Here is a 9,560-nt window from a genome sequence, read left to right on the forward strand (position 1 = left end):
CTCAAGGTTGCCATAGTATCCCAGGCTCTTGCTATCCTTCTATTAAACCATATTTTAACAGATTGTTTCTTTACCCTTGTTCTTGTGCCTCATGGTCCCAAGGTGGCTGCTGTACTTCCAGGCATACTATCAGTATTTCAGGAAATAAGAAATGGCCAAGGCGCCCTGCCAGTTGAGCATGTCTCTTTTTACCCAAGAAAGCAAAAGCTTTCCTACAAGCTACATCCAGCTGGTACAGCCACTCTGGAAAACAGTGTGGAGGTTCCTCAAGAAGTTCAAAATAGAGCTAGCTACCTTATGACCCAGCAATTACCCTGCTGGGGATTTACCCCAAAGATACAGATGCAGTGAAATGCCAGGACACCTGCACCCCGATGTTCACAGCAGCAAAGTCCACAATAGCCAAACTGTGGGAGGAGCCTCGGTGTCCATCGAATGATGAATGGATGAAGAAAATGTGGTCTATGTATACAGTGGAATATTACTCAGCCATTAGAAATGACAAATACCCACCATTTACTTCGACATGGATGGAACTGGAGGGTATTATGTTGAGTGAAGTAAGTGAAGGATAATCATCATATGGTTTCACTCATGTGGAATATAAGAAATAGTGAAAGGGACCATAAGGGAAGGGGGGAACTGAGTGGGAAAAATTAGGGAGGGAAACAAACCATGAGAGACTCTTAACTCTGGGAAACAAAGGGTTGCAGAAGGAGAGGGGGGTGGGAGGATGGGGTGACTGGGTGATGGGCACTGAGGAGGGCACATGATGTGATGAGCACCAGGTGTTATACTGTATGTTGGCAAATCGAATTTAAATTAAAAAAAAAAAAAAAAAAAACCCGGCCTGTGAGGGGAGCAATGCACTGGAGATTCATGAAGTCTATAGAAGAGGGTAGGACAGGTCTATTGTCCTGTTGAACTGTCTGTCTCATTTGTTGAAGGTTATCTTGAGAAACAAGGGAATGCAGAGTAAAGAACCAGTATAGCCAAGGAGGGGTGGGGATGCGTTATATTATATTAAAGCTGGAGGCAGAATCACTTTTAGGGAACTTTCGTCATTGTTGTCAGCAAAGCACTTGCCTAGCACTTGATTCTAAAAAATTATGTCCCAGGATTTGGTTTAGAGAACCACACATGACACAAATTAAGCAAAATTGCTTTGCCAAATAAAAAAGAGTTTTGAATTTCGGCCAGCCATGCAAGAGGAGGGGTAAAGGGATCCCGGGAACCCAAAAGGGAAGGGGAAAATGAAGATGGATGGGAAAGACAGTTCCGTGACCCTCAGCTGGTGGACATTATAGCCTGCCTGCCTGTTACAGGGAAGGAATCCCATAGCTTTCCCACAGGAGACCCAGGGTTTAAACACAGAAATTCAAAGGCCTGAAAAAAACAAACCCAAACCCAGAACCAAACAAAAGCCTGGTGCTGTCTCCACCTGCAACCCCACCCCAGCCAGCATGAAGGAGCTGGGGTCCAAACAGGGAGGCGGCAAGTGCTTGGTCACTCTCAAACCCTCCTGTCTACATTTATGGAAAGACTTTGAGGTGACGGCCCACCTCAGTTGTAAAGTCAGAGGCTCTGGCAGGAAGCTTTGTGACAACCTTGGGGAACAGGCAGTTTCCTCTGGTTAGTGCTGTGGGTGACGGTTCCACCTCCTTCCCCAGAACATGCTGGTAAACAACGTTAGCCCTACCTTCCACCCCCCAGGTCTCCAGCAGCCAGGCCTCTGTTACTAGGGCAACCGATACTTTTAATTTCCTGATAAGCAGGGAACAGGTATCTGGGCCCCTTGAGAATAAGTAGCAATCTGAATTTGGTTTCCTTTGGGGTTGTTTGTTGTTGTGTGTTTTGTTTTGTTTTGTTTTGTTTTTTTGGTGTGTCACAAAAAGCAAAAATGATAAAGCAAAAGCAAAAGAAAGCAGCTTTCATTTCATAACCCCATTCACCCTGGGAACCTGATGCTCGTGGTCTCCCATGTATTCACACCTGGATTGCTGTTCAGACCTCCCACTTGTCATGCAGTCCAGAAGGTGCCAAGTGCTGTTACATTCTGCTTCCTCTCAGCGGTAAGCTCCCTCATGAGCTCTGTTATATACAACACTGAAGTACAACACAGCATAATATTAGCTCAGATACAGCTTATTCAGAGCATTTTCACAACTAAAGTCTCCCCTGGCCTTTGCAAGTAGCCCACAGGTTCTGTTGGGTGTGAAAACTCTGAGAGCTGAAACGGTGCCTTCTTGGGGCTGAGTTCGGGTTTGCGCGACTCAATCTATGGCAGCGGGCCTGGGATACAGGAGACGCTCAGCAAAGGACAGCTGCAGGAAGAGGTGTTAGAGTGACAACTGAGGCGAGCTGGGAAGAGGAGAAATGAGGAAGTGGGCTTAGCCCTTCTCAGCTCTTAGGTCTGGTAAGGGCACCTGCCAAGTCTGAGGCTAACCGTTACCCTTGAGTCGGTGTCTAATTTCAAGTGTGCAAGCTCCCAAGGGCACCGAGTTTGAGTGGCTGTATTCAGTAGAGTCCAGTTTTGGAACAGGTGTCAACTGGAGGCATATAGGTAAATAGACCCGTAGGTACCTATGTGAGTGTGTACATCAGTCCGTACACACATCTATGCACATCATCTCTTTAAGTATGACCAGGACATAAGGTGGAATGATATTCTCTGCAGGAGCGAAAGGGAAGAGAAGAGGGCAGTCTCTCAGACCCTGGTGGGGGGCCATGGTTGTGGATGATTCCAGTCCTGCCCCCAGCCTCTCTACCCAACCACGTTCCTCTCTTCCCTCCTCATCCCTCTCCACCGTGACTCTCCCCCCTCACTTCCTCCTTTCTTCACATGCTTGTCTTTCAAAGCCTTTCATCATTTCCTTAGCTTCCCCCACAATGGCCATGGCCACCATTGTTCAGCACAGCTTCTTCCTGGGCTGGGCAGGGGAAGAGGAGGGGGAATTGTGGGGGCATGGAGGTCATACCTTCTTGGGTTTTGTAATGAGGGTGAACGTGGACAGCTGGGTGTCGATGTCATTCATCAGTCAGTGAACAAATATATACTGATTTCCATGTCGTAGGGCAGTGCTACGTGCTCCTGTCTCTGCTCATTAAGTGAATAAAAGGGAAAGGATAGAAGGTAGTTAGTTCTTCCTCAGATCCCTTCACTAGGCTGAACACAAGGGCTTGGACAGAGCCATCTTAGGTTCTGATCCTGACAGCCACTAACTAGTTGTGTGGTGACTAGACTTCCCTACACCCCCACACCACTACACCCCACCCCCTGCCCCTGCTGGGAAGGCCAGGAACTGGAAGACTCTCATTTTCTCAAGGCGGGGATCTTCCCATTGTGGAGACCATGTCAGCAGAGGTGCCAGCACATGACAGGGACAGCCTGGAGCACAAGAATGCCTCGGATACACTTCCTTCTGACTCGACGATTCTAGGTTTCTTCTGTCAGTAAATGACCAGAATATGGTGGTTAATGAGACAAGTGAGTTGTAGGGGATCAAAGAGGTGTGGAATTCACGCAGACAATAGAAATATTTCACTGCAATTCAGATAAAGAAAAGCTGAATTTGGATTCAAATTAGTCAATTAGAGTTCATGCCGAAGACATTTTGGTGAAAGGGTTACTATTCTGGGCACCTGGGTGGCTCAGCACTTGAGCGTCTGCTTTCAGCTCAGGGCGTGATCCTGGGGTCCTGGGATCGAGTCCCACATCATGCCCCCCATGCCTCCCCCGCAGGGAGCCTGCTTCTCCCTCTGCCTGTGTCTCTGCCTCTCTCTGTGAGTCTCTCATGAATAAATAAATAAAATCTTAAAAAAAAAAAAAAGGTTACCACTCAAAAAATCAAAACAGTGGTAGAAGATGCAGGTATAGATGACAAAGGTGTAGGATTGAGAAGACTTTATTACTATAAGAAGGGTTCGGCTTATTAATGTAGGGCTCATCTAGGATGATCTTGGAATTGTTGCATAAGCCTTGTTTCCCCATCCAGAGTCTCAGACCAAGCCCTGACTCTGAAATGTCTGTTACTGCCATCATGACACCAAGGTGGTTTTTAAGTTTCACTTGGTCAGATGTGAAAAATATGTAGTTCTGGGAAATTGCACAAAGAAGCAGGGAGACCGTAAAGAAATGAATCAGGATCAGTACCTTTATAAATTGTGTTCATTCAGGTAAAGTAATTTGTCTTCGCGATGCTGCTTTGGTTATGCTCTGTCTGCTTATACCACGTTTGGCAGGCGGATATGTTTGATTTACAAGGCTTGTCCACCTGCTTGGGAAGGTGGTGCTTATTGGATCAGAAGTTGGAAGCAGTGGAGAAGATCAGGTATTTCTCATATCTAATTGTAGGTGGAAATGTCTAATGATCTTTGATGAATTACAAAGCCCTCCCTGATCTTTGAGTGCCCTTCTTTGCTCCTACAATGGTGAACAATGGGCTAATTTCCCTGGCATTACAGAACTATATATCTGCCTTATCTCTGGAGCTGTCATTTACATCTCAAGGACTGCCAGTAGCAGTGACACCTATTATGATGAGCCTCTGTTCCATGTAGGAAACAATGACAAAAAAAAAAAAAAAAAAGTCCTCATATATAGTTTGGGGTAGGTAGGAAATATCAGAAAGGGAGACAGAACATAAAGACTCCTAACTCTGGGAAATGAACTAGGGGTGGTGGAAGGGGAGGAGGGCAGGGGGTGGGGGTGAATGGGTGACGGGCACTGAGGGGGGCACTTGACGAGATCAGCACTGGGTGTTATTCTGTATGTTGGCAAATTGAACACCAATAAAAAATAAATTTATTATTAAAAAATATATATAGTTTGGGGAATTCCTCAGTGTGGAAGATAGGGCACACTGGGAGCAATGAGCTGACTGGCCTGAGTATCACCACATAGGTATCTGTTTGAGGGCATCAGAGAAGGCTTTGAGTACTGGGCTTTCACAGAAGACTCTACGACAACTGCTGGTGTATACTCATCAGTAGTGCCCCCCTCCACCCCAAGAACCTGGAAATAAGGTTCATCTGAGTATAAACGAAAGATGCACTCTATCTGCTTTGTGACTTTGGCAAGTTACTTAACATTTCTGAGAGTGTTTCTTCATCTATAAAGCTGGAATAGTAATGCCTAACTCGAAGGATTATTGGTAAAGCTGATTTGATGTCTATCAAATGCTTAGTGTAGTGCCTACATATAGAAAAAGTTCAATCCACGAAGAGTGGTCTGTTCCTAATGAATGAATGGCCAGGAAGAACTGGGAATTTCCTAAGTATAATCAAGGATTTAGGACTATAGTTCAGTTCAACAGATACATGTTGAGCATGCGTTAATGTTGCAGTCGTACTGCTGGGAATTTATTCATATTTATTCAACAAATACTATAAAGTAGTTGCTTGTAAGAAAATTGGTCATGTTTATCAGTTGCTCAAAGCCCTGAATAGTGCCAAAACGAAACTCTCAAATTCTGTTCGCTCTTCTTTTGAATGTATTCTGTATTTAGAAAGTTTTTTTTTTTTTAAGTAAGTAGACATTGCTAAGTGAAAGAAGCCAATCTGAAAAGTCTACATACTGTATGGTTCCAATTCTATGAAATTCTGGAAAAGGCAAAACTATGGAGACAACAAAAGAATCAGTGGTTGCCAGGGACTTCAAGGGAGGGAGAGAGGAACGAATAGGTAGGGCACAGGGGGCTTTTAGGGCAGTGAAATTCCACTTGATACTGTGATGATGAATACATGTTACTCTAGGTTTGCGGAATCCACAGAATGTATGAGACAAACAGTGAACTCTAAAGTGAACTATGGACACCAGTGAATAACAGTGTATCAGTATTGGCTTGTCACAACAAATGTAGCACGCAAAGGCAAGATGTTAATAATAGGGAAAACTATGAGGGTGAAGGTGAGGGCATACATAGGAATTCTCTGTATTGTACTTTCCTTTTGATTTTTGTATACCTGAAATTACTCTAAAAATTATTGTATTTTTCCAGTAAATAGAATTTTCCAAATTCACTTTTATCTCACAATCCTACCTCCTGGAGATCAGACTTAATTTCTTGGGCTGGAATGCACGTTTCTCCTTCATGGCCCTAGATAGCTGCGTATTTTTCTTAATCCCAGTACTTTTGCATTAAAATATCTTTTCCATAGGAATGTAAACTCTGTAAGGACAGGGACCATGCCTTATTTATCTTTGTGAGATAGTGCCAGTTTTCTGTTCAGACTTCCCAATGGTTGCCCATTCCAAGTGTTTTACATGTATTAACTCATTAAATCCTTTAAACAACCCTAGGAAGTAGGTACCATTCTTATTCCTACCAGATAGAAGAAAACTAAATCACAGAGAGGTTAAGAAACATGTCTAATTTAACAAAGCTAGTAACTGGCAGAGCTGGGATACCAACCCAGGTAGTCTGACTATAGAATTTGCAGAAAAAGTACCAGAAAAGCCCCAAATTTTTAAAGCATAGTCACACACATTTTGGGGGAGTGGTGTAATCATTTTAGGGTGCCTCAATTATAGCTTTTAATATTTATTTATTTATTCATTTATTTATTTCTAGAGAGAGAGAGCGAGCGAGAGCTCACAGGGGTGGGGAGGGGCAAAGGGAGAGGGAGGGAGAGAATCTGAAGCAGACTCCCGGCTGAGCGGAGAGCCTGACAGGGGCTGAATGATCCCATAACCCTGAGATCATGACCTGAGCTGAAATCAAGAGCTGGACCCTTATCCAACTGAGCCACCCAGGTGCCCCACTCAATTATTTCTTTTAAAAAATGCAATAGTGGACTGGAAGAAAAAAGGAGAAATACCTTGCACAGAGTAGGAGTGGTATTGTCCTGTGAAAGTTTTATGTTTTTTGTATATTACATGCATGTGTATTTGTGTTGTATGCCATGTAAAATGTATTTAGAAAGCTCACCCCCTTTCTGTGAGAACTATTACCTCGGGTAAGAAGTGCAGAGCTGAGGCAGCTGCCAGCTCCTGCCAGCCACCCCTGGCACCTGCCCCCTTACTCTGAGAGCATGTTGGCCTCGTTCTGCGCAAGTGCTGGCTTCATCTCAGCAGCTCCTGTCATGTCCAAACCCAGTGATGTCCAGAGGCAGAAAAATACCATCCCTTCTAGAGAAACTTGTACCAGATATCCCCAGCAGATTGCCCCCCGACTAGAATAGATAGCTCCTTACTAGTCAGAGCTGAGTTGCATGCCCACTATAAATGAAGCTCGAGAGAGGAAACTTGGACTTCAAGGATCAGATTCCGCCCACGTGATACAACTTTAGCCAAAGATTGCCAGCCAAGATAAAGGCAGAATGGGTGTTAAGCAACCTGAGTGTTTGCCCTGAGTAGAACCCAGAACAAACATGCTTCCAGCAATTTCCTGTCTCCTTAGAGACAAAAGGTTAGGGCAGACTACCCTTGGAGTCATCCATTCATTTATTCACTCAAATATTTACTGACTACCTCGTGTGCACCCACAGAGTCAAGCAAAAGAGACAAAACTGATGCCTCTTGGGAAAACTCTAGAAAAGGAGAAAGTAGTTAAATAATCTCAGAAATATATATGTAACTACGAATAAGTGCTTTTACAGAAACAAAGGAAATGGTGTGATTGAGGCTAACAGGAAGATCTGATTTAAATGGGAAAGGGTCAAGGTCTGGTCAAGGTTATACAAATATAGAGCACAGACTTGTCTAAAAGAGAGCAGTTTGAGAACACTGGCTCCAGAAGCTCTTTGCTGTAAATCAAAGGTCATCTTTGTTTCCATTATTCAGATGTCCTTTACAAATCCTGGCCACCATTGCTTTTTCCTGACAGATGGTTGGTTGTCATCCAAGTCATTTATCACAGGAGATCAGAAGCCAAGACTCCAAGATAGTCTGAAGGCTAGATAGTTGAGCTGCTCATCTCAAGCTATGAAGAGGAATTGTACAGGACTATTGATAATGTTATTCTGTACCAGAAAGCCCATCCTCCGGACAGGTTTTTGATTTTGTTGTTGTTTTGGTGTCTTTGTGCCAAAGGGCAATATCATATCCTGTGCATGTATCCTCATTCCCCCTGGAGTGTAATAAACATTGATCATTCTAGAATATGTGAATATGGAGGCAAGGCTGGACTCCAGAGCATTTCCACTGCAGTCAGGTCAGCTGGCCCCTGGAGCATAGGGGCAGGTGTGAGGGTAGGCAGAGAAGTATCCAGGAGAGGACCCCACTGCAGACCCCAAAAGCAGTGATACTTTGCTTTTAAGTTCTGTCTTTGGCAATATCCTTCTATCACTCTACCTCCCTGAACAAAACTCATTTGGGAGCTTCCTTTCAAGATCTTCAAGAAAGAAAGGCTCATGTCATATTCTTCCACTCTACAGCCAGACTCTGGAAGAATAATCTGTGGAATAATGTGGGGAATGACAGTTAAAGGAAGAAAAGCGGGGGTGGGGGTGGGGTGGGGAGGACATTCTCTTAGCAGAAACTGAGGCCTCTTGTTCCATCTTGTAACTTTCAACTTTCCTATCTACCAAATCAGTCAGCTCCATACCCATTCTCATCTCCTTTTTTCCCCTTCAAATAAAGTTCTCTTTTGAAGCCAATCTTGTACCCTCACCTTCTCCCTTCCTCTCAGACCTTGATCCACCTGCCACTCTCTCTCATACTTTACATCTTGTTCCTGCTATTTCATCACTAGGCTTATCACTAACCTTTCCCATTTTAACCTGCCATTTCAAACCCATATGTCCCTCGAACTAAGCAACAATTAACTTTCCTACTGTTATCTGTATTTTCTCATTCTCAACTGGCTTATACTTCTATTTATGTCACCTTAAGGTCCTAATGAGTATTTTAAAAATCTTTTAAAATGTTTCAGATTCCCTCTCCTGCTCTCCACCTCACACACACACACACACACACACACACACAGAGTCTCTCTAAAAAAATAAATATCTTTTTATAAAATAAATTAAACTCATATACATATGGAAAAATGCATGAAAGTGTACAGTGCAAAGAATGATCACATAGTGAACACATCTATGTATGTGCCACTAGATAAAGAATTAGGACAATCCCAGCACCCCAGAAGCCCTGTGGTATTCTTCCAATCATTACTTCATAAATCCTTCCTTCATGAGTCTACCATCATCCTGGCTTCTCATACCATATATTAGTTTTGCTTGTTTTTAACTTTATATAGATGGAAACCTACATTATGTGCTCTTTTGTGTCTGGTTCTTTGGCTCAACATCACGTTTATGTGGTGTAGCCGTGTCACAAGCAGCAGGGATTTATTTACATCTTCACGGCTGTACAGTATTCCATTGTAAGAATATGCCACGGTCTATCCATTTCAGTGTTTAGGGACATTTGAGATCATTTTCAGTTTGAGGCTATTTCAAATAGGATTTCCACGAACATCTGTGCATGTCTTTCTAGTGTACATGTGCACATATTTCTTCATCTGTTTTCAAAGGAAGGAACTAGTTTGGTTTGGACCACTGTAGAATAGGTTGGGAAAATTAAGGAACCACAATATTCAGCCAGCTGGACAGGTCGA

At 43.5% G+C, this 9,560-nt stretch overlaps 1 long non-coding RNA gene across 5 annotated transcripts in view; it reads right to left on the reverse strand.

The window, feature by feature from the left end:
- Window positions 1-9,560, reverse strand: part of LOC125755196 (uncharacterized) — a 28,514-nt gene that overhangs the window by 16,444 nt on the left and 2,510 nt on the right. For 2 of the 5 annotated variants that reach the window (XR_007411047.1, XR_007411046.1), the window contains exon 2: window positions 2,979-3,097. The exons of 2 other annotated variants lie outside the window; for them this stretch is intronic. This is a non-coding gene — a long non-coding RNA (uncharacterized LOC125755196). Of the gene's footprint in view, window positions 1-1,992; window positions 2,107-2,978; window positions 3,098-9,560 lie in introns of all 5 variants that reach the window. One more of the 5 variants, XR_007411045.1, reaches the window with a different exon arrangement.

This window comes from Canis lupus, chromosome 6 (assembly GCF_003254725.2).
Source record: "Canis lupus dingo isolate Sandy chromosome 6, ASM325472v2, whole genome shotgun sequence".
Classification (NCBI taxonomy): domain Eukaryota; kingdom Metazoa; phylum Chordata; class Mammalia; order Carnivora; family Canidae; genus Canis; species Canis lupus.